This window comes from Dama dama, chromosome 14 (assembly GCF_033118175.1).
Source record: "Dama dama isolate Ldn47 chromosome 14, ASM3311817v1, whole genome shotgun sequence".
Taxonomy (NCBI): Eukaryota; Metazoa; Chordata; class Mammalia; order Artiodactyla; family Cervidae; genus Dama; species Dama dama.
In genome coordinates, this window is record NC_083694.1 from 55857008 (window position 1) to 55882568 (window position 25561).

Consider the following 25561-nt stretch of genomic DNA (forward strand, 5'->3'; position numbering starts at 1 on the left):
CAGTTGTCAGGGGGCACAGCTGTTTCCAAAAAGCCTGTGGGGCCGTGTGCCTGGACCAGAGGTTTGTACCTGGGAGCAGGCCCCCTCCTCACACCAGGCTAGGAATAGGCCTCTGTCCCTCATGAGGGAAGCCGGCAAGAACAGGCAGCACCAGCATCGATGAAAAAGTCCATGGAGCCCACAAGGTGTGCAAAGAGAGTCTCAGACAAGGAAAGTTCTAGAAGCCTGCCGCACAATCTCAGAGGCCAAAGGGGATGTGGGCTCACACCTGGGAAATGCCATGAGAATTCAAGGGCAGCTCAATTCTGAGTCCACTCACCTGGGAAAGGACAAACACGAGGCCTCCCTCTCCCAGGAGGCATGGAAGATAAGGGCTAGGCTGGTGGAGGGGGCGCAAGACTCAAGTAGAGAGGAGAATGAGAAGGAGTTGCAAGTCAGGGCGGGTGGAGCAACAGGAGTTAAGATGATCATTCTCTAGAGCAAAGAAGATGGGAGAGAAAAGGATTTTCATAATTGAACTATTCTAATTGACTGCTGACTCCACACTGTTCAAATCCACCAGGTAATTGCTCAATCCTCCATCGCGTTTCATCTGGAGCTGGAGCAGCTCCTTGGAGGGGGAAAAGCAGGCTTATGAACTGATTAGGGGAAATCACTCCTTGCAGGCCTTCAGTTCCTCTTGTTAAAAATGGTGCCAGGAAAATCATAATTAAAATAGGAGTGTGGTGAAAAACAAGCACCCCTTTCCTTGAATGTGAAATAAACTTTAACAACTACCTTAGCTAGAGAACCCAACACATTCGACCTTCCAATAAGAGTAAGCAGAGTTTTCTATCAGCGTGAAATAGAAACTATAAATCAAATGTTTCACATCTAAAATCCAAGCCGGCTCTAGTGAATAAAATTCCACTCTCCAACAGTCTTATTTTTTTCTTTTTACTGGCTGGCTATCACACTTCCTTGACTCTGGAACTATATGGATACTGTTTCTTCATCTTAAATCTGTGAAACTACCTTCAAGAGCAATAGTCTTGACTACTTGTGACATACTATCCAAGAAAAAGAAGCTGGTCAGTAATAAATGCACCTTTGTGGGAGATTCTATCAAGCGGGAACAGTTGAGATGGAATCTTTGGGAGGGAGAAGGAAGAGAGAGACGAAGGGGATGTGATGAGTGGAAGTGGGTTGCAGAGAGATTCTGGAGAAGGCAGCAGAGAGCAATGTGAGTGCAAATGCATTTTGGAGAAGGGTTGACATTGATAATCTAATTCTCCCGATTCAAGAACAATAAAAATTTTCCTTCCTGGAGCCTACATTTTCTCTGATATCCCCAAACCCACAGGGGACCCAATAACATCCTTTGCTGAGGAAAAGCTTAGACCCTGAAGGAGCCACGCTGCCTCTAGAAACCAGGTATCTTTTCTAGGATGCTTCTGTTAACTAGGGAGCACTCAGAGCTATTTGGCTAACTGAGAGTCTGGTCCTATTGAAACTATAGGCGGACCGTCCCTCGGCAGTTCAGTTCAGGGCAAGATGTATATGCTCCCGTGGTCACAGACACACTCTCCAAACTCTCCAGAGGCCCACAGAACTCTCCAGTGACTCTTTGATCATCCTAATGGGCTTGTTAGAGAGCGACAGTGAGAGTCCCAGAGTGCCGGGCAGCCGGCGCTGCTGGGGGGGCCGAGTCTCCAGAGGACCTGCCGCCCTCGCAGGAGGTGTGGAGCCTTCCGCTGACCCAGCTCAGCGCTTGCAAGACCACCTCTGGGATGGCCCATCCCCTCTCACACACCCTCCCCTTGGTACCTAGTCTCAGGTTAAAGGAAATCTCAAAATTACAGCACTGAAGCTGCTGGAAGTTCAGTGCCTGTTCCAGTTACCACAGCTTACCTCCTCTCTGCAGCCAAGCTTCCAGCTTCCTCTCTGTCCCTGGGTGGGGATGTCTTCACTCCAAGCTTAGAGAGGTCTCTGGAAACCCTGGCAACCTGAAGGGTGACGGACACTTCCACACTCCTTCGGAATAGACTTGTGGTTTTACGCCTCTGGTCAACCACACACCAAGGTTTCTGACAGGTAGTACCCGCCCTTCCCATCTACAGAAGCCTTAGCCCCACCTTCTCACCCCTGAATTCTATGAAAATCACCTGGGGAGGATTTGAAAAGATAATTGCCAACACCCAGGCTTCTCCCCCAGGGAGTCTGATTTGATTGTTCTGGGTTGAGGCCCAACCCAACAGCCACATGTTTCAAAAGCTCCTCAGGTGATTCTAAGGTGCAGCCAGGATGGGTTACCAGATTGGCCTCCAGGCCGTCCTGGGCCATCTTTGCAAGGATGGACAACTGAGCTAAGAGAATGCCTGACAAAGGTGGTTTCACTTATCAGTTGATTTTCTGAATAACTTCTCAGAGAGTAAACTTAAATCTGGAATCTGGAGGTCACAGAAGTCGTCCCCAGTGTATGAACTAGAATATAAACCATCTATTTATTCAGATTGGACAAATATTTGTTGAAGGCCTACTGTGCCTTGCGAGGAACTAAAACAGAAGCATATGCATCAAATAGTTTCTCCATATACTTGGTTCTCCCTTCTGCCCCTCCATACTTGGAAACCTAATTTCCTGTTTTGAATTCATTCTCCCTCTCTCTTTCAACTTTTAGATGTAACATATATATAGGTTTATTTACTTATAAATCTTAGGTCATGCTTCTCAATGAATAGCTAACCTCCAACATATTCCTCAGGTTTATGTAATTGGAATAGGAGGAAACACCCACATCGAGAATGAGCAAACCTCACGGACTCCCCTTTCAAGACTCTTCATCTCCGGATCAAATTTCTGTTATAATAGCCTAAGAATCTAATGGTAAATATTCAAGAAGCCCAAATAAAAGACCTTTCCTACTCTCTCTGCTCCATCCTTTCTAGGGTTATGTTTTTACCAAGCTGTCAGGAAAAGCAAAATCATGAAACTCCCCAACCAGATTCTGACGTATGCCTGAAACCTTGAGGGCAAGGGAGGAAAATCCTGCTGCAGTTAACACTCTCATACCAGAGCCTAGAAGACCAAAGATCTAGGACCACAAGCGAGTGTGGCCCTCGTGCATCATTAGTCAGTCTGCCTCTGTGCTTCTGCTCTGCCTCCCGCCTGCTCCACCGTCATCCCCGATTTCACTTGTCTGTACTTGCCTTCCCCACTAGACTGTAGCTGAGCCAAAAGCTTCGACTTGTTCATCCCTGTCTTCCCATCCCCCAGTGGCTGTATATAATAACAGTTCACATGTATTGAGCACTTACTCTGTGCCAGGCACTGTCCTTGATGCTTCCCATATACTATCTCATTTAATCTCCAACCTTATGTGATTAATACTTTTCCTATCCCATTATATAGAGGAAAAACTGGAATACAGACTTTAAGCAACTTGCTCACATGTACACAGGACCTAGGAGGCAGAGGCTGGGTCACACCCCAGGTCATCTAGCTGCAGATTCTCCTCTCTTAGCCACTACTGTACCGTGCTGGAAGTTGGATAAATCAACACAGTTGTTTCCAAGGCCTTTATTTAGAAGAGGCAGCTATAGTACTTAATAGATAGGCAATCTTGAGAAAATTACTGAGTCTAAATCTCAATTTCCTCCTAGAAAATGAGAGTAAAAGTAACACAGAGCTCACGGGGTTAGCGTGATGATGAAATTAGATATCATATATAAGGCGCTGAGCACAGGGCCAGGTACTTAGTAAATATTTTAAAACCTAGATGTTGCTGCTTGCTGTTTGGTACCTTGGTCTCTGTCAGTAGAAACATCTCACATTACTCCCCAGTCTGAGTGGTATCATCTCTCCCTATAAGCATCGTGGGCAGTAGCCATTGATTTTTTTATAACTTTATTTAGATATTATTCACATCCATTCACCCATTTAAAGTGTACAATTCAGTGGTTTTTAGTATATTCACAGAGCTGTACAACTATCATCACAATCAATTTTAAAGCCAATTTAGAATTTAGAAGCAATTGAGAGGCAAACAGAATCCTTTCCGGGGGAATTTTTTTCATCACCCAAAACTGAAACTCTGGAACCATTATAAGTCACTCTCCATTGCCCCCAAGCTCTCTCCCTACAGCCACTGGCAACCACTAATCTATTTTCTCTACATTCGGGACATGTTGTATAAACAGAGTCATGCAACGTATGTTCCTTCATGACTGACTTCTTTTACTTAACAAAATGTTTTTAAGGTTCATCCAGGCTCAACCTACAGCAAAACTTCATTTCTTCTTATGGTCAAATAATATTCCATTATACAAGTGAACCACATTTTATTTATTCATTCACTAGTTGCAGAATATTTGGGTTGTTTCTACTTTTTGGCTGTTATAAATAATGCTGCTATGAACATTGGTGTATAAGTTTTTGTGTGGACATATGTTTTTACTTCTCTTAAGGACATACTTAAAAATGAAATTGCTGGGTCATATGTTAACTCTGTCCTTGGAGAAGGAAAATGGCAACCCGCTCCAGTATTCTTGCCTGGAAAATTCCATGGACAGAGGAGCCTGGCGGGCTACAGTCCAAGGGGTTGCAAAGAGTTGGGCATGACGGAGCACACACACACAGTAACTCTATGTTTAACCTTTTGAGGAACTGCCAGACTGTTTCCTAAAGTGAACGGCCACTAATTTGTACTTGCTTCTAGGTGACCTGAAATAAGTCAGTTAGCCTCAGTAAGCGTGAATTTCCTTATCTGTAAAATGAGGATATATCCCAGAAGAGATCTTGTAAGTACAGGGTCATCACTGCCTGACATCCAGTAGGTATTTAACAAAAGGCAGGTATTCTGTTGTCCCTGGTAAATGGTTCCCTGTCTGCTCCTCCCTCTCCAGTTTGGATTCAAACTATAAAGCCTGTGCCATGGAAGGTTTGAGAGCAGTCTAATGGAGGTTGTAGGTAGAGAAAGTCAGAGTACAAAGTCATACCACCTCTCTGAATCATGTCCCAGGTTTCTAAAATAAAGAACAAATAAATAGATGAATCTCAACTCGTGTGTGCATGTTCTCTTTGCTTCTGCAAACTGGACTTCTGCCCAGAAACCACAAGTAAAGAAGAAATCAATAATCCAAGTTTTGTATGCTAATGTAATTTGGTGAAAAATGTACTACAATGAGCTCAGTTAGAACAACATTCTCTAGATTGCCATAGTTTCTTGTAGGCCGCATCTCCAGAAAGACCTACAAAAATGAGATTTAGCAAAACCATTGTCCACGTGGGTCTGAGTGATGTAGAGACGTGTGAGTCCCCAGTCCCATCATGCTGAAGCCTTGATTAGCATTTCTGTTTCTGGCAGAAAAGACTGACAGTCAATCAGTCCCAAATAACAATAATATAGCTCTGCAAAAAAGAAACTTCCACTCTTAGGGGAGTTATTGTTATTCAGGGTAAAAAATATCCCCTGGGCAGATTCACTCTGCTGCAGAAGTTGGTTTCAGTGTTACTTTGCAAAACCTGGGGGGAGAAAAAAAAGAAAACCAGAAAAAGCTGTACATGCAATATTTCACATTGTGAGTAGATTTGCTTTGGGGACAATAGGCAGGATGTTAGGAGAGACCTCTCCTAGCACATGAGAAAACAGAGGGATTTCTATCTTTAACTGCAAAAATAGTAAGGGGGAGACTTGAAGACAACACAAGCGAGGCTGCCCCATTGTTGTGGCTCCCCGTGGAGGTGGCGGTCACACACAGGAGATGAAGCCACAGTCCCAGGCTTTCTTCCACCAGCCCCAGCTTCTGGCTCCCTCTGCAGTAATGCTAATTATGGGGTAAGAAAAACTAATCTTTTCTTTTTCTAAAGACATTAATCAAACCTATCAAAGAAGTACCGAAAAGAAAAAAGACAAACTTTCAACTAAGGATTGCAAAGAAAAATTTAAGAGAAAAAATAGGATTTGCTTCCTATTAGCCATGGGAAGGTTAAGAAGAAACAAGATAATTGAGTAAAAGCTACTTGGGATGTTCTACATGCATTTTATACACCAAAAAAAAAGCCATGTAAACTGAGTGTCATAACCTGCTTCTAAGCACCCACTTGTCACTGAGCAAAAAATATATGCCCGATAAATACACTGACAGCTCTCAGATGTAATATTACTTGTTTTGAGGCTAAATTTTATATGAAGCAGGTGTGGCATTGAGCCCTTCACTTACTAAAATGACCTTTTCCTGGAGTCCTGAGAGACATGGACCCCAGCAAACACCACCAGAAGGAACTGGAGAAGGAGATGGTTTGTCTGAACTCAGAGCCAGAAAACAAGTACAGTGACATTGTTAAATGAAACTGGGGCATGGTGTGGGGGTGCGGGAGGATTTTTCCTGAAATACTGTGGCTCTGGATCGAAAGAAAATAGTGCAAAATTTAGTCTCTAAATGTAAAATGCTCTATCATCCAGGGCTTTGTTTAGGTTGTTCCCTCTGTCCTACTCCAGGCTAGCCTACTGTTCCTCCCGTGGTGCTTACACGGAGGCCACTTCCTGCCGCTGTGTCCCCCAGCTCCCGAGGCTGAGTTCTGTGACCCCATGAACTTGTGTAGCTCCCTATAATCACCTCTTCAGAGAAACTGCCTGTTTACTTTTCCAGGGGCCTGACTTGAATGTAAGTCCCTAAAAGAAACAGAAAAGCCCCATCGTGTTCACAGAGTATACTCAGGGCCCATACAACGTGTGGCACATAGAAGGGCTCAATAACTTCACCAAAGTCTCTGAGTGAAAGAAATAAAGCATCTGAACCCAGAAGTGAGGCAAACCCTGAAACTGCCCACCAGCCAAGGTCAATAAGGTCAAGTACTGGGGGAGGGTGGAACCTCAGAAGGACTGTCCTGGAGAAAACCATTCAAGGACAAGATATACCCCCCTCCTACCTCTGCCAGTCTTCCTTTTCAGAATCTGTGGCTTTTTCTTACTGTGTCTTAGAGCAAAGAAGTTTCTTGTTACATTTAAAAAGCCAAAAGCCCTTTGCAACTGTATTGTTATTACATGAGAAGCATAGGTCCTGACTATAGATTAGTAGAACAAAGGTAGATGGACCTGAGTTTAAATTTCGACTTTGCTACCAACTAAGCAAAGAAGTAAATCCCTTAATCTCTCTCTACCTCAGTTGTATTCTCTGCAAAACACTGATAATAACTGTGTTGCAGAATCATGGTGATTAGATTAAGTAATGAAAGGCATGCATTTGGCATTGTATTGAGGGCTATTTGTTAGTGATGGATGTGTGTGATGATGTGTTTCAGCAACATTGAAAGGTAAGATTCCCAAATGTTTACTAACTTTGTTCCTGTTGTGTCAGGCATTGTAAAGAAACATAGGTTATATTTCCTGCCTTCAGGGAGGTCATAGTGCACTGAATTCAACAGACCCAGAAGCAGTTGCAGGACAGAGAGGTTAAGACACCTGCCCAAGGCTCCCATGTGGCAGACTCAGGATAAAAGTACAAGTCTAGTGATGCCCAGACACTACTCTTTCCAATAGCTCACATTCCATGAGGAAGGGGGAAAGGCACATTTCTTTACTGCTGTGCTCCCTGCATGGAAGGTAAGTAAAAGAAAAAATATAGTAAAATAAAAATACTATAGTCATCAGATGGGATTTTATTCTGTTAAGGCTGCCATAACAATATACCACAGATTGGATGGATTGTAAACAGAAATTTACTTCTCATAGTTCTGAAGGCGGGGTAGTCCAAGATCAAGGTGCCAATAGTATCTGATAAGAACCCAGTTTCTGGTTCATAGACTTTGCCTTCTGGCCATGTCTCCATATGGCAGAGGGATGGGAAATCACTCTGGGATCTTCCATTGAAGAGCAGCAATCCCATTTAAGAGGGTTCTACCTTCATGATCTCATCACCCACTAGGACCCCATCTCTGAATACCATCACTTTGAGGGTAAGGATTTCAACCTATGAATATTGAACAGACACAAATATTCAATGCATAGCATATGATAAGTAAGTGCTTAATAATACAGATGCATTGAGTATTTTTACCAAAAAAAAAAAAAAAGAGGTTTAGAAAAAAATTTCACAATGAGGTACCATTACACGCCAGTCAGGATGGCTGCTATCCAAAAGTCTACAAGCAATAAATGCTGGAGAGGGTGTGGAGAAAAGGGAACCCTCTTACACTGTTGGTGGGAATGCAAACTAGTACAGCCACTATGGAAAACAGTGTGGAGATTCCTTAAAAAACTGGAAATAGAACTGCCGTATGACCCAGCAATCCCACTTCTGGGCATACACACTGAGGAAACCAGATCTGAAAGAGACATGTGCACCCCAATGTTCATTGCAGCACTGTTTATAATAGCCAGGACATGGAAGCAGCCTGGATGCCCATCAGCGGATGAATGGATAAGGAAGCTGTGGTACATGTACACCATGGAATATTACTCAGCCGTTAAGGAGAATTCATTTGAACCAGTCCTAATGAGATGGATGAAACTGGAGCCCATTGTACAGAGTGAAGTAAGCCAGAAAGATAGGGAACGTTGCAGCATGCTAACACATATGTATGGAATTTGGAAGGATGGTAACGATGACCCTATATGCAAAATAGAAAGAGAGACACGGAAATACAGAACAGACTTTTGAACTCTGTGGGAGAAGGTAAGGGTGGGTTGTTTCAAAAGAACAGCATGTATACTATCTATGGTGAGGCGGATCGCCAGCCCAGGTGGGATGCATGGGACAGGTGCTCGGGCCTGGTGCACTGGGAGGACCCACAGGAATCGGGTGGAGAGGGAGGTGGGAGGGGGGATCGGGATGGGGAATACGTGTAGATCTATGGCTGATTCATATCAATGTATGACAAAACCCACTGAAATGTAAAAAAAAAAAAAAAGAAAGAAAGTTGTGGTACATATACACATTGGAATATTACTCAGCTATTAAAAGAACACATTGAATAAAAAAAAAAAAAAAAATTTCAAGAATTGTATTTAACAGTGTTGCCCCATGGGTCACCCAGAGCAGAAAGTCTGGACCAGTGAAGGTCAAGGAGCTATTTTTCAGCAGTAGAAGGAAATAGAGATAGGCTTTCATTTTCTCCTTAATCACAATGACTCTTCTTTCAAACAAACACACACACAAAACAATACCTGTTGCAAAAACTCTTCCACACTCTGACTGGATAAAAATTATGTGTGAAGGGAACAAAATTACTTACTAACATCTCCTCCCCATTCAACCTGCCACCCACCAAAAGATTAACCCTTATAATCGCAAGGTCCCCTGTTGAACATGTAGAGATAGGATGCTCGGATACGGGTTTGGAGGAAATAAATTACTCTGCATAAGAAAGGAAGAACTATTGAGAGGGGAACTAGGAAAGTTCCCAGCCCACAGTCCTCTTCATAAATACAGAGTGTCTACTTCTTAGGCATCAACTGGATGGTGCTCAGACATGCTCCTTGCCTGTAGGTCAGGATACACTAGGTGTCCTTGTGTGTTTCATTTTTTAAACAAGGAAGCACACTTGTGAGATGAAACCAGCACCTGTAAAGGCAATGGGGGAATTAGTTTTTAGGGTGAGAGAAGGCTGAGCTCAGAACTTGGCAGAACAAGAAAGGAGACTAATACAATCTGATGAAGAACGGGGAGAATTCAGTGACGTCGGGAAGGCTATGCTAGGCATCTGGGGAACTGTATAAGGGCAGAAAGACAAGGTGAGAAAGGACCCGACAGAGGAAGAAGGGAGTTTTCTGGAGGAATAACAGGGTCAGGCAGGACTGGGCTTCCACCAGAATTTTACTAAAGGCAAGACGTGGGTGAGAGAGAGCTTGACCATAATCAGAAGATGTGAATTTTCATCCTAGCTCTGCTCCAAGCTTGCTGTTGGAGCTTAGTTGGACAAGTCACCAAACCTACTCAAATTCTGTCATTCTCTCACTTGGGCAATAGTTGCTTCATAGGAATGATGACTTAGTGCCACTGAAAGTGGCTTGAATACCACGCAAGGATCTCAGGAGTGTGGCCTGGAGTGAAGCTTCCCAGTTGTTCCTCAACTACCATCTCCACTTTGTTGGAGGCCCCCACCCTCTTCAGGGGACATGATCCTGTTAGGGAAATTTAATGGCGGTAGTCTTGCTCAGGCTTCAGAAGTAGGAGAGCAGGCCTTTGACTAACTTCTGACACTAGCTGGGCTGTGTGCCGGCCTGCAAGCACACCAGTTGTTACCAGCAAGCCAAGCGGCATTTTAGATAAGAAAGGGAGAGGGTCCTGGAATTTCTGGAGCCCCAGGGACCTGGTCAGTCTTTCAGGGTCTGGAAAATCTTATGACTCACAAGGTGAAACAAACAGCGCTGTAAAAGCTAAAGAAAAACCAGAGCTGCATTTTTTCATGCAAACGGATGATGACATTCATGGCCTAAGGTTGTAAGTGGGAGCCCCAAAACTGCAATGTGAAGTCTCACCTGGAAGTTGTATGTACCAACCAGGACCTCTTCCATTTGGGACTCCAGATTGTTGTTTCTTAGGACTTCCCAGCGATGTTCAAGTCTAGATGTAGGTTTCAACCCAGTTTGGTGATGTAATATCTCTCTCTACTGTTTCTGTTTTCTTTTAAAGACTGTATATTGAAGTCAAGTCAAATAATCCTCTCTTAAATATTGAAATTGTTCATTGTGTGTGTAACAAGTGGTTTCTTTTCTTAACGAATCCTTCGAACCTAAAACAGAACTAAAACTTTTGACAAAACAGATTTGTATCTCAGGCTTTTCTTTCCAAGTGGCGCTAGTGGTAAAGAATCCACCTACCAATGCAGGAGACACAGAAGATATGGGTTCGATCCCTGGCTTGGCAAGATCCCCTGGAGGAGGAAATGGCAACCCACTTCAGTATCCTCGCCTGCAGAATCCCATGGACAGAGGAGCCTGGCGGACTACAGTCCATGGGGTCACAAAGAGTCAGACATGTCTGAGTGACTGAACATACACATACACATTTGTTTGCTTGGGGTCCAAAAATCTCATCTTTGTATTTAGAATCCTTTCAGAATGTACTTGAACATATTGATTTCCTTTCCTAGATAAGAGAGATGCTGGGTAGAAAGCAGACTTAGCACTCTGCAGAACTAATTGTCAAGTCACCCTTGTTCTAGCCTTGGTTGTGTGAAGCCACAGTCTCCTTTTGATTGAGTTTCCTTATCCTTAAATGAGAGGGTTGGAACTGACAATCTTTAAGGTCCCTTCAGGCTCCAAAGTTCAATGGTCCCTTGAAAGACCACTCCTGAGGCTATCCTACCAGTCCAGAGTTCCAGCATTTTCTATTGCCCAATTAGCAGCATTTATCTAACTTTTTTTTTTTGTCAGGTATGTGCTTCTATTCCAGGCATTCTGAGCCAATTCTGCAAATCAGACTTCTTGGAAGACTCAAATGTTTTAAACCATCTTCAAACATAAGACATCAAATGTACCATTTTCCCTTCATCCACCAACTTTATACTTTTATCAAGAAAAAAAAAAAAAAAGGAGGTACTGAGTCCATCTGGCATGATTTGCCTTGAATAAAAGCCCATCTGCTTATTATTTCTAATTTCATTGTCCTCTAGAATGTTTACAGAAGTTTCTTTCAATATTTATTGCACTATGTTTCTAATTACTGATCCAGACCATCCATGCAGACTTGGTGGGGTACCATGCAAGGATGTAGGTGTCCTTCTCCTTTTCATCGCCACAGTTCTTTACTCTGGAGGCACAATGTGGCCCTCAGCCATCATTACCCCCCTCTGGTGTACTACCCACTGCAGCGATGGATTCTGACAATCAGTTCCTTTATCTCGAGTCTCCCTGGGACTTGCCAACAAAGCTGCCTCTGATGAATCTTTGCCTGCCTCGACACCATTATTGTCATAGCAAGGATGGAGATAATTACCTGGTTTATTATCCTGAGGCTGGCTTCATCCGGCCCATGAGCACTGGAAACAGAAGGCTTATCTCTGTCTTCAGGAGTCCTGAAGAGATGGGTAAGAGATTCACATTTCTCAAATTACTGAAAGACATTTCTGAAAGACAAGGATGGTCTCTGCAAGGATGGAGGTATTTCCAACCAAATCCTTTTCAAAATACCTCCCTAAAAATGAAAAAATGCTAAAAACTGTTTAAAATTAACCCTTTTCTCCCCAAATGAGCTCCCATTTCTGATTTCCCCAGTTCTATTAAAATGCTTTACTTTTCTCATCCCATGGCACTATCACTGCCCACAATCAAGCATGTTCTGTTACTCCTTCTTTGTAGCATCTTGAAGCCTCCTCTATCTGCCCCTGACTTCCCATCCCCACTCCATCATCTAATTTCAGCCCCATATCACATGGTCTCCATTCCTGCAGGACTTCCTGTCTCTCAGTCTCTCCTCCACCCCACTCAACAAGCACATGACTCCAGAACATAAAATGTTGATTTCATCACAGTCCAACTCAGCAATATGCTATGAGTGCCTTTGGCCTTCAGGATTCCACGCTCTCGCTGACTCACAGGGGGTCTCCATAATTGAGCCTTACAGCCCCCAGCTGGCTGCATACCCCACAGCTGCACCACAAACCCTCTTTCCAGCCCCACAGGGAGTGCTGGGCCCTCTCTGAGCTGCATACTCAGCTTTTGTTCACACACCAACTTGCCAGGCATGTGAAAAAGTTGAAAAATGACAAAGACAGAATCTGAGGTGAATTCTGACTGCAGACACCTAGGGATTAAAAATGAATACAGCAGTGAATTTTTATGGAGTGGGTCACCATTCTCCCAATTCTCAGGCTGCCCCAGATCCAGGGGAAATATCCCCACTCTGTAGACAGGCCACAGCTCTCCTTTAATGATCCAGAAGGAAGTTCTGGAATGAAGGGATAGAGGGAGGGGAAGAAAGAAGGAAAGAATGAGGATAAGAAAAGAGTAAAAGAAAAAAAAATCAGGCACTATACAGGAAAGGCAGGACTTATGAGTCAAAAAGGTGGGCTTTGGAGTCAAGTAGAACCAGATTCAAACCTCAGCTCAGACTAATGCTGCAAGTTGGGCTCTTTACTTAACCTCCCTGAGACTGTTTCCTTGTCAGTAAACAGAGTGAATATCCACCTTGCAGGGTCAGTGTGAGTATTAGAGTCAATGTATGTAGATGCCCAGCCCAGATCTTGGCACTTAGCCTCTTGATCTTTGCTGAATTTCTTCACTGGCACCTCCAGCCCCAGCAGGTTCCACTGCAAGGGTGCTCATAGGGTGGGTTCACTCTACCAGCCTCCAATTCAACTTCTAACCAGGACTAGAACATGCAGTGGGAGCCTGTTGTCTGGCCAGTAGTTACAGCTCTTCCCCCACAGATCACAGCTCTACATATGCTCCCGTTGAGACTTTCCCTCAGACTACAACTCAGCTGCCCATGTCCCCAAAAGCCCTCCAGGTGGGACTCCCCACATCCCTTCAAAGATCAATGCGCCCTTGTCATCCCTAGTGACCAGTGGCAGACCTGGCTCCCAGAGGATGAGCAGCACAGGCTCTGGCTCATGACATGACAGCAGGATGAGACAGTTGAGGCAGTTAGCCCGGAGCTGGGCTCCTAAGCCCTGCTCCCAGGATCGTCCCTGCCCCTAACACCTCTTAACTGACTAATCTTGAGTGTATCACTTCAATTCTGCGAGCCTTGGTTTCCTAGTCTCTAAAATGAAGACCTGCTTCCTGGGGTTGTTGTGAAGATTAAATGAGTTAATGAACACAAAACATTTAGAATATTGCCTGGCACACAGTGGGTAATCGATAAAATATTAGCTGCTAGAATTAATAAAGCCTTTCATCATCAAGGTCTCAGGTGCCTCACAATCAGGCTGATTAAGATGGTTCCCTGTTTACCCTGGGGCTTCTTCAAAACATCCTGCTTGTTGTCATGACCACCATGTGCCCACATGTGGTGCACACGCATACAAACACACAGCCTTCAGCCTTCAGCAGTACCAACCCTGAGGCAAGAGAAGACTGATTCCCTGGAGCCTTCAATAACAAGCACTGTTCTCCACTGTTCTCTTAGCTGAAGCTAAGTCAGCACTCAGCAGTATCCTACATCTGCTTCACTCAGCAGACTGCCTTCACTTCTCCCAGGTCAGCAGGGGGGAAGGTCAGAGGTCAAATGGAATCATCTGACCCAACCCTTTGTTGAGAGATCATAAAAATTGATGTCTTTTGGCCTGAAATGTCTGACTTGTCAGTATCACCTCAACTTACCAGGTATTTCTCAACTTTGCACTTTTCTTTGCCTTACTCAGAAAGTTTACAAATTTGAATTCAACCTTTCAGAAAACATTTACTGAGCATCAGTTTTATGCCATGCATTTCGCTGGGGGCTGCAGATATAAGGCTGACTCAGAGACAGACTTTAGGTTTCAGGTTACAGTCAAGAGAGGAAGACAGGCAGCTGGACAGATCATTTCAATGCAATGTGATACATGCTAAGGCAGAGAAATGTATGAGGAGCTCATAGAGAACACAGAAGAGGCATCCAACCGGCCAGGTAAATCAGGAAATGCTGCCAGGAGAGGGTGACTCCAGAGAGGCATTTTGAAGGGTGAGTAGCCATTAACAAAAGAATCGCGTTTTTAAAGCATATTGGCATAAAAAGAACTGAAATTGGGCCAGTTGCAGAGACATGGATGGACCCAGAGACCATCATACAGAGTGAAGTAAGTCAGAGAAAAACAAATATCATATATTAGTGCATATATGTAGAATCTAGAAAAATGGTATAGATGATCTTATTTGCAAAACAGAAATAGAGACACAGACATAGAGAACAAATATATAGATCCAAGGTGGGTAAAAGGGTGAGGGATGAATTGGGAGGTTGAGATTTGACATATATACACAATTGATACTATCTATAAAATAGATAACTAACGAGAACCTACTGCATAGCTCAGGGCTTCCCTTCATAGCTCAGTTGGTAAAGAATCCAACTGCAGTGCAGGAGATCCCAGTTCGATTCCTGGGTCAGGAAGATCCCCTGGAGAAGGGATAGGCTACCCACTCCAGTATTCTTGGGTTTCCCTTGTGGCTCAGTTGGTAAAGAATCTGCCTGCAATGCGGGAGACCTGGTTTCAACCTCTGGGTTGGGAAGATCCCCTGGAGAAGAGAAAGGCCACCCACTCCAGTATTCTGACCTGGAGAACTCCATGGATGGTATAGTCCACGGGGTTGCAAAGAGTCTCACGTGACTGAGAAACTTTCACTTCACTTCACTGCATAGCTCAGGGAACTGTGATGATCTAAATGGGAAGAAAATCCAAAAAAGAGGGAACATATGTATACTTACAGCCAACTCTCTTTGCTGTACAGAAGAAAGTAACACAACATTGTAAAGAAATTATACTCCAACAAAAACTACTCTTTAAAAATGTCAGGCTAGAAAAAGTGCCAAAGCTAAGGAAGGTTATTAGTGCATATTCCTATAATTGAAGTAATACCTAGTAGAAAAATAAGCAACTATAAATTTCCAGGGAGAGACTGGAAAAGAGAGGGGGAATTTCACTTCTTTAAATAGTATGAAAACTCACATAGAACTAATATTAAGTTAGAAATAATAAAGAGAATAATAAAAATTGAGAGTCCTTCCTACCTCCACCAAAAGAAAAGATGCACAGATACGACAGTCTACTTCTCTCTTACCTTACCGAGGCAGGGAGAATCTCTTTGGGGATTCATGCCAAATAACTGATTTGATAAAATAAATGCCCCCAAAAAGCATATCAGCATAAAAAATACAGTGCAGTTTTGTAACTATGGTCATTTGGCACCACTGGAGGGCACAGAGGGCTTCCCAGGGGGCAGGGTGGTAAAGAATCCACCTACCAATGCAGGAGACACAGATCTGGGTTCGATCCCTGGGTTGTGAAGAGTCTCTGGGGCAGGAAGTGGCAACCACTCCAGTATTCTTGCCTAGAAAATTTCACGGACAGAGAAGCCTGGCAGGCTACAGTCTGTGGGATCACAAACAGTAGGAAGTGACTGAGCACACACACACACAGGGTGAGGAGAAGGGGTAGGAAATGAGATCGAAGATGAGCAGGTACTAGACCATGAAAGGGTTAAAGTCTTTTGAATATTATCCTGGAACCAAAAGAGGAAACATTGAAAGGTTCTAGCAGAGCTGTAACATGGTAAAAGTTGAATTTAGGTAGAAGTGAGAGGGTAGGTGGAGCAGGGAAGAAGTATCTAGAAGCAGAGAACATTTAGTGATTATTTATAATAATCCAAGTGAGAGATGGTAAGAACCTGAACTAAAGACCTGTCAGGAGAATTGAGAGAGTTTCTATTTAATTTCAGAACTATTTAAGAGGCTAGGTCATCAAACTAGGGACTGCTTAGGAAAAAAAGGGAGACGAGACAGAGATGAATGAGTCCCAGATTTCTATCATAAATGAAACATCAGGTTTTGATTTATGCACGAGAAATCCTAGAGTATTTGGATTTATACAACAGGTTTTCTATGCAACATTACAGATAATTTAATTTTAAGACAATGCTAAATAAAAGTTTTATCACACCAACTAGGTCACAAAAAAAACAATTACTGACCATGAAACCTCAAATAATTGGTTGGGGGGGAGGAGTGTGTGCTAGCAATAGACCTTGAATCTAACTGAAGCATCTACTACTGAAGTTCAGGCTCCTAGAAATGACAGTCCATATAAAGAAGAACAGAGGAAAGAGTTAGGGAAACACACAGAAGCAAAGACTTGGGGATAGGACAAATGTCTGTGGTCAAGATAGAAGGACTGTGATCAGAACAACACTGGAGAGCTGATTTTAAATTAGGAAACTGCAAAGGGAAAAGTAACTCCTGCAACATGAGAATGCTATTGTTAACAAATAGCAACTTCAGAGCAACAGAGACAAAGCCTTGGTATTGACCCCACTGGAAACACAAGAGACCAAAATTAATTTACTTCCCATCTTGATCATTCTGGACCATTCAAAATTCTGTTGTCGGGCTCTGTTAACTAAAACTGGAAAAGTCCACTTAAGATAATGGAAGATGGGTGTTGAAGATGAGTTTTGGAAAGAAGGCAAATGTCAAGCCGGGGAATACGTTCTACATTTGTAAGCCACAGGGAGTCATCGCAGGCTTTAGAACAGAGTCATGATGTGATGAAAGCAAATTTTTTAAAATAGTCTGGGAGAGTTCCCTGGTGGCCTAGTGGTTAAGATTCAGGCCTTTCACTGCTGTGACCCCAGGTTTAATCTCTGGTTGGGGTGCTAAAATCCTACAAACCATATGGTATGGCCAAAAGAAAAAGAGAACAGTGTGGAAGCCCTGCGCAAAATGGATTCAGTTCAGGCAAAATGGATTAACTTGGCTGAAATCCCCTCAAACACTAGAGCTGCCACTCTTAAATCTTTCAGTTTCTCCATTAACTGCATCTTCAGACTCTGCTCCCTCTAAACCCCCCCGGCAATACTGTTTCCTAAGGGCTCCTAGCTCTGTCTCAGTGATGTTCAAACAGAGAGTGTGTATGCTCAGTCACTCAGGCATGTCCAGCTCTTTGCAACCCCGTAGACTGTGTAGCTCACCAGGCTCCTCTGTCCATGGGATTTCCCAGCAAAAATACTGGAATGAGTTGCCACTTCCTTCTCCAGGAGATCTTCCTGATCCAGGGATCGAATCTGTGTCTCTCGCGTCTCCTGCGATAGCAGGCGGATTCTTTACCACTGAGCCGCTGGGGAAACCTCCCTGATGTTCAGCCAGAGGAGGTGCCAAACTCCCTCAGCACAGCGGTCCTGTACAACAAAGCCTTGTCCTGTTCAGAATGCCTGCAGTCCCCGGGATGAGAAGCAGGGTATCTGATCTCTTTTGCTGCTCCTACTTTTGTCTTCTGTAAATTTTCTTCTTCTGTTTATCACCAGGCATCTTGCCAGCCAAGCTGCCTGAATAGCATCCTGCCTAAATGGTCACTCACTCGACTGTCATCAAACTCCTTCTCCCTTTCAGAAGCAACTGGAGGCAAGCCAAAGTCCATTATTGACCTAGTTCCACAGCAACTTAAGATTTCCACAGTGGTTTCTACTAGCTAATTCTCATGTCAACACATGCTTCAAGTTAGTTTTGTTATTAGTGGTTTGTAAGTGGACAGACTCCAACACAGATATGGAAACCTGTTCATGTCTCCTACATTTAATTCACAGAGTCAGACCATGGGAAGCTGTTTTCAAAGTTAGACTAATTCTTTCAAACCACTAGGAAATTTACTTTAGGGTGTCATTTGTGAAGAAATTTTAATATAAACATCTCTTGCTTTTGGAATTCAAATACTTTTGTGGCCTAGTTTTGAAAAGTGAAACTCCTCCACTGGTTTTTATTGTATTATTGAAGATATATTCAAATTTTTAATCTCTTTAAAGAGATGAATGCATTATTGCCATCTCTTTGAGCCTGTCTTTTCAAGTCTCTTACATTTTATCTTGTATTATTGGCCCTCTTCGAGGGAATGTGGTATCTTTCTAATCCTAATAAATTGAAAGTGTTTTGAGGGCAAACTGTCTTATTTTTTGTACTCCTCCAGTCACTATGACAGTGTTTGGTCTATTATAATGACAACAAATATTTGCTGATGAATTGGTGATCAAGTTGATCGTTGTACCTATTGGGAATTCACTCTTTAGAAACAATGTTGGGGACTTCCCTGGCAGTCCAGTGGTTGAGACTCTACACTTTCATTGCAGGGGCATGGGTTAGATCCCTGGTTGGGGAACTAAGATCTCCCATTCCACATGGCCAAACAAGAAAAAAAACTTCACAAGACATTACTGGTGTTTTTCTCAGTATTCTTCCCCTTTGTTGTCCCTGTTTTAACTTTCAAAATTAAAAGTTTCATTTCATCAACACTGACCTCTAAGTCATGGATACTTCTCTCATAACTAAGAAGTCCCTAACTCCCCACCTGTCTTCCAACCAGAAATTCTCTATGCAAGATACAGCTAGTAACTTACCCTTGGAAGTGAAAGCACAAAAATGGTCACTATTTTCCACTAATCACTTTGTCCAGGACCTTTGTAATATAACTTTGCATCTGCTCCTATCAAGATGTGGGGTCTATTTTCCCAACCCCTTGAATCAGGAGTAGAAAAAAATTCCTTAAGTTGCCAAAGAAGAAAAAAAGTCTACCAAAACACCCACAGGAAACCTCACATGTAATCAATACATTTTAAATGCATTCCTTTTCACACCAGAATAAGATAAAAATGCTCACTATTACTGCAGCTTCTTTATATAGCCCTCAATGTTTGGCCAGTGCAATGAGACAGGAAGATTGCCAGGGAAAAGCACAACTGTTGTTTGGAAATAACAAAGAATATATGAGAATTTTATAGAGAAAATCTTAAAACCCTTAGGTCATATAAGTTCATATTAATGGGGGAAAAAACCCAACGCTAATAGATAATGGATTGTTGCTGCCACAACTAAAAGATTATTTAATCCTATAAAGATGGAAAATCTCCCCCAAATTATTTTATAAATTTAATGGAATTATAAACCAAATTTCAGTAGGATTATTTTAAATATCTCATTAAACTGTCTAAAATGAGAATGGAAGAATAAGTATCCATGAATAAAAGAGAATTTTGAAAAACAAGGGACTAAAGCTGTTAATTACTGTATTTTATAGTTTCCTAGGGCTTCAGTCCGGGAGAAGGGAATGGCAACCCACTCCAGTATTCCTGCCTGGGAAATCCCATGGATAAAGGAGTCTATAACATAGTACCACAACCTGGGTGGCTTAAAACAACAGAAATACATTCTCTCACAGTTTTGGAGGCCAAAGTCCAAAATGAAGGTGTTGGCAGCCACACTTATTCCGGGAGCTCTAAGATGGAATCTGCACGGGGCGTGTGCGGGCTTCTGCTAAATGAGGGCAGTCCTTCACAGTCCTTGACCTGTGGCTGTATCTCTCCAATCTCTGTCTTTGTCTTCACCTCAGCCTTCTTTTCTGTGTCTTTCTGTGTCTGTGTTTTCCTTCTTCTGTCTCATGCTACTGGGTTTAGGAGCTATCCAGGTAATCAGGCTCATGTCATCTCAAGTACCTTAATTTAATTACATATGTAATGACTTTTCCCCCCAAATAAAGCCACATTCACAGGTTCTAGGGATTTGGATGTGGACATACCTTTTTGGAGGCCACCATTCAATCCACTATACCTGCCCTACCAGATATGAAGGCATACTATAAGGCCATAGTATAACTCTATCATGTACCGGCACAATAACAGACTAATAGACCAATGGAACAAAATAGAGCCCAGAAAGAGTTCCAAGTTGGAATTTAGGATTATGGACAACTGACATGATAAATCAGTGGAGGAAGAATTAGTTTAAGAAAGAGAGTTTAAAAAAAAAAACCTAAGGAGAAAATTTTAACTTAGACCCTGTTTCACACCTTACCTTTTAAAGGTAAAACCTGGATGGATTAAAAACCTAAATATTAAAGATGAGCATTATATTGGTGTGTGCATGGAAAGAAAGTATAGAAGAATATCTTTGTAGTATTTCAGATAAGAAACAAGACCTCAAAAGCACAAGCCATATGGTGAAAATTTGGAAATTTTTGATTATATTACAATTAAGCATTTCTTCTTCCTTATAGAATTGTAAATAACATATGTAGTTACTTCCTTGTCCAGAAGGTGAAGTTTGACTCCCCTCCCCTTGAGTGTGGGCTGAACCCACTGACACATTTCCAAGAACAGAGTGCGGAAAGGAAAAAATTCAACTTGACAGTGGAGAAAAGTGGCTAATATCACCTTAACCAAGTGTTCAAGATTAACATCACCAGTAATAAGTCATGTTGATATTATGTACCCCTTGATGTGACGTGATAAGAAATGTACTTTACTTCTGTGGTCTTCTTCCAAAAAAATGTATAAGCCCAGGCTAATCATAAGAAAACAGCAGTCAAACCCAAATTGAGAGACTGTCTACAAAATACTTGACCAGTACTCTTCAGAACATCGAAGGTCATAAAAAGCAACGAAAGACTGAGAACCTAGCACAGATCGAAAGAGACTAAGGACATGGAAACTAAAAGCAATGCAGTATCCTGGATTGGATCCTGGAACAGTAAAAGGACATCAAAGAAAAGAATGGTGACATCTGAAAAAATCTGTGATTTAGTTAGTGTTCTTAAGCCAGTGTTATTTCTTAGTTTTGGTAAATATGCCAAAAATTATGTTAACATTAGGGGGACTCCCCTGGTGGTCCAGTGGCTAAGACTCCATGCTCCCAATGCAGGGGGCCTGGGTTCAATCCCAGGTCAGAGAACTAGACACAAACTGCTGTCACAACTGAAAGAACCTGTATGCCGCAAATAAGATCTCGAATGCTGCAACTAAGACCTGGGGCAGCCAAATAAATAAATATTTTTTAAATAAATAAATAACATGCTAACATTAGGGAGAAGGTAATACGGGAACACTCTGCAGTTTCTTTACAACTTTCCTGTAAATCTCAAATTCTTCCAAAATAAAACATTTGTCATATAAAAAGTAATTTCCTTCAACAAAAGATACCAGAAGAAAATTGCATCAGCTAAAACTGACAAAAATTAATGTCTAAAACACACACAGAATTCCAACAAATTGATAAGACAGGAATCCCAATAGTAAAATGGACAAGGATATGATTACACAATTCCCAGAAGGAGAAATCCAAATGACTAATAAATATATGAAGAGATGCTCTGTATCACTAATACCCAGAAATATGCTAATTTATATGGATGAGAGTGTGGAGATACAGGAAGCCTAGTTCACTTCTATAGAAGAAAAAAGTAGAACAGTCATCTGGAAAACACCATGTGAGATGAAGTGTTCAATTACCCCTATATTATAACCTATAATCCGACTCTAGTGCTACCACCCCAGGAACACTTACCCAGGACCATACACAGGCATAGAAAAGGATGCTCTTCACAGCACTGTGGCAGCAAAGCATTGAGCCAGCAATGGCATCTATAACTGGTACTGTGAGCAAAATATAGTGGACACATGCTCTGGAAGACAATGCAGCGGAAGAATTAACCACATACACATTCACCAACATGGATAAATCCTGAAAAATTATGCTGTAAATAACACAGTAAAAAGAAAAATATATATACTGAAATACTATTATATAAATCTAAATGTCATACATTTCATAACATACTCTAAACATATGAGTATGCATGTGGCATGTTTACTAGATATGAAGGAGATAAGGCGTAGGTATGAAGATGGAAAATACTGAAATAAACTAGCCCATGTGAGCCACAAAGAAGACACAGATGCCATGAGCTTCTTATGTTCAACTGTTTGTACCTGAAGACAAATCTAAATCAAAAAGGGCAGAGGGCAGTTCCGGATGAGGGCTTGAGGAGATCACCTTTGAGCTAAGAGCATGAGTTTTAGTGTGGATGGATGTGGGAACATCTATATTGTCTTCTCAGCAGCCCTTTTCTTTAGAGGCTGATTACAAAATAAGTTATTTCTTAATGTCCAGATAAGTCATCCACAGATGAGAAACGCATTGCTGTACTTGATCTCATTACAATAAGACACATCGAAAGTATAGCCTGACACTCATGAGTAATTCTTTCCAATATCACTATGAATCCCCTCAACTCACAAAGAACCACTATATCACATCATTTCCCCCATGATATGTATATACAAAAAGTGAAAAAACGTTTTTTTCCTTGAGCGGCGAGGGGTAAAGCATTAGGCCAGCCATGCAATCCACCACTGCACCCCAGCATCCCAGCCAGCAAGTGCAATTCTGATTCATGCTTCAATAAGAATACAAATTTATAATATATTTTGAACCTGGAGGGTCATTTACAAATAATGGAAAATGTAAATTCTAAATCAATGAAAGTCCAGGGAGTACTATACCATGATGGCCACGCCAGTGCCCTAGAAGAGTTACTGTAGCTTTTTTAAGTGTTTAATCTCTGAAACAACAGAGGCCCGGAGCAAACCCTGCTCACTGTGATTGACAATGTGGCCTATGACTCAGACCACTGCCGCACTGACTCTAAGCAAATCACAGAAGATTGAAATTCTAAGAGAAGCTGTTGATTTCAAAGCTTTTAATGATTCAAATGTTCAATCAGCAGCTTTTTTTTCCAGTTCATTACTTACAGACTCTGTGGATCAACTAATGTGTGCAGCCCATCTCCTCCTTAATTCCTCTAGTAATATAATCCTGTCCATCACTTTACGCAGCCCTGGAAAACAAAGCCAAAATATACATGTTCATTTTACCTTCATTTACTCTGGCAAGATTCCAAAAAGCATGGGAAACAAAGTAAGAAAAAGCCAAGCATCTCAGAAAGCTTCTAAAATGAAGCCCATCAAGCCGATGATTCCTTAACACAACTGAACTGATGGGAAATTGAACGTGAGCTGGCAGCTCAGGCTGTGATGAACGAGACATGCATGTGAAAAAAGAAAGAGGGGAGCGTCTTCAACCTCAAGTCAGGACTCTGTCCATCTCACAGTGTCATTCCACCTCGGGGGTCTGGAGATGAAAATAACTTGGCTTTGAAACACACATAGGCTATTCAAGGAAGCAGCCGACAATTTTAAATATGAAGCGGGGTATGGGAATAGGTTCCTACTGTGTAAAATTGCATGTTATTGAATTGATTGAGTTGTCATTCAGCAAAGGTGATTTTAGAAATGAAGCTAGCGGGGAAATAAATAAAGCAGAAATTCAGATAAAATTCATTCAAGTCTTGCCACTGATATCTGTGAAACTAAAGGATTGCAGCTTATGAAGGTAATGTTATTAAACAAAGATGCTGAAGGTCGTTCCTTGTCACCCTTTTCTATAAATTATCCCACTTCCTCTGTGGCTCATCGGCTGTCACTCAGCAGAGCACTCACAGACTCACCTGGAGCCAGGGCCAGCCAGACCTTGTTGATACTAGGAAATTCCTATGCTGGCTGTCTTGCTATTTAGCACAGGAAGCCCAGCTCATTGCTCTGTGATGATCTAAAGGGATGGGGGGTGGGAGGGGAAATGGGAGGGAGGCCCAAGAGAGAGGGGATATATGTATACACACAGTTGACTCACTTCATTGTACAGCAAAAGCTAACATTTTCAAGCAACTCTGTGTGCTGTGCTGTGCCCACTCGGTCATGTCTGACTCTTTGCAACCCCATGGGCTGTAGCCTGCCAGGCTCCTCTGTCCATGGGATTTCCCAGGCAAGAATACTATAGTGGGTTAAAGCAACTGTACTCTGATAAAAATTTTTTTTTAATTCCCATGGTGTCTTAAAGGTCTCCTGGAACCCATTTCCCATGTCCTCACCCCAGCCATGATCCAGACTCACCTCCTGCCCCTTCAGTGCCCCCACTAAGCCATCAGTTCTCATGGCTGACAGTAGATGATCAGAGATTTAGAGGAAAAAGACCCAGCTTTAAGGCATCTGATGAGCTAGTCAACAATAGCACTTACATAGACCCCACTCCAGTATCTTGCCTGGAAAATCCCATGGGTGGAGGAACCTGGTAGGCTGCGGTTCATGGGGTCGCTAAGAGTCGGACGCGACTGAGCAACTTCACTTTCACTTTTCACTTTCATGCACTGGAGAAGGAAATGGCAACCCACTCCAGTGTTCTTGCCTGGAGAATCCCAGGGACGGGGGAGCCTGGTGGGCTGCCGTCTATGGGGTCGCACAGAGTCGGACACGACTGAAGCGACTTAGCAGCAGCAGCAGTCTCTAAAGGTCTGGAGGAGGGCCTGGCAACCCACTCCAGGATTCTTGCCTGGAGAATCCCATGGACAGAGGAGTCTGGCAGGCTACACAGTCCATGGGGTCACAGGGAGTCAGACACGACTGAGGCAACCTAACACACACACAGTCTCTAAAGGTATGTGGCAAGTTCCTGCTTCATTAGGGTTACCTTGAGAACTGAGAAGAATTGACTCTGAACTGTATCTTCTCTGTCCTGGGTGCTCTATAAAAATGTGTTCAATGAACGAAGGAATAATGAACAACTGGCAGTTCCTACAACAGTCAGAGAAAACTACAATCAGCAGCCGTCCTGACAAGTCTGTGCAGAAGAACAAAACCTCAGCCGAGGATGGGAGCAGAGGGACAGAGAACCAGCAAGGAGGCAGCAAGCTTCCAGGACTTTGGCCAAGGAGACTAGGAATCAGAACAGAGCTCCAATCCCAGCAGGGAATCCAAGTGTGGAATGGGATCAACTTGGCGGAGCTTAAAGGAAGTGTGTGTACACTCACCCATCAGCTTGGGCAGGGCAAGTGGGCAGGGGGCATCACAGAGGAGGGAACCTCCAGGCCTGCCCCAGCTGAGCAGGGCCCAGGAAGACCACTGACCCAACTCTCTCATCTGCATCTCCACCTTTAAAAACTGGCTCTCAGGGTGGTGTAAATTTAAGTCAAGGACTTCCTCTGTAGGGTGTTTCATATGAGCGCCTGCTCTTGTGGAAAGTGCACTAAGGAGACAACTTCAGAAACACCAGATTCAAGTCCCAGCCCTGAC

The 25561-nt window shown here is 42.8% G+C and overlaps 1 long non-coding RNA gene across 1 annotated transcript; it reads right to left on the minus strand.

Moving 5' to 3' along the window:
- Positions 1 to 10827: 10827 nt before the first annotated feature.
- On the minus strand, positions 10828 to 12267 carry LOC133069650 (uncharacterized). Its single transcript, XR_009695913.1, has 3 exons — positions 12216 to 12267; positions 11919 to 11997; positions 10828 to 10926 (listed from the first exon to the last, which is right to left on the minus strand). It is a non-coding gene; the product is annotated as an uncharacterized LOC133069650 (long non-coding RNA).
- Positions 12268 to 25561: the final 13294 nt, after the last annotated feature.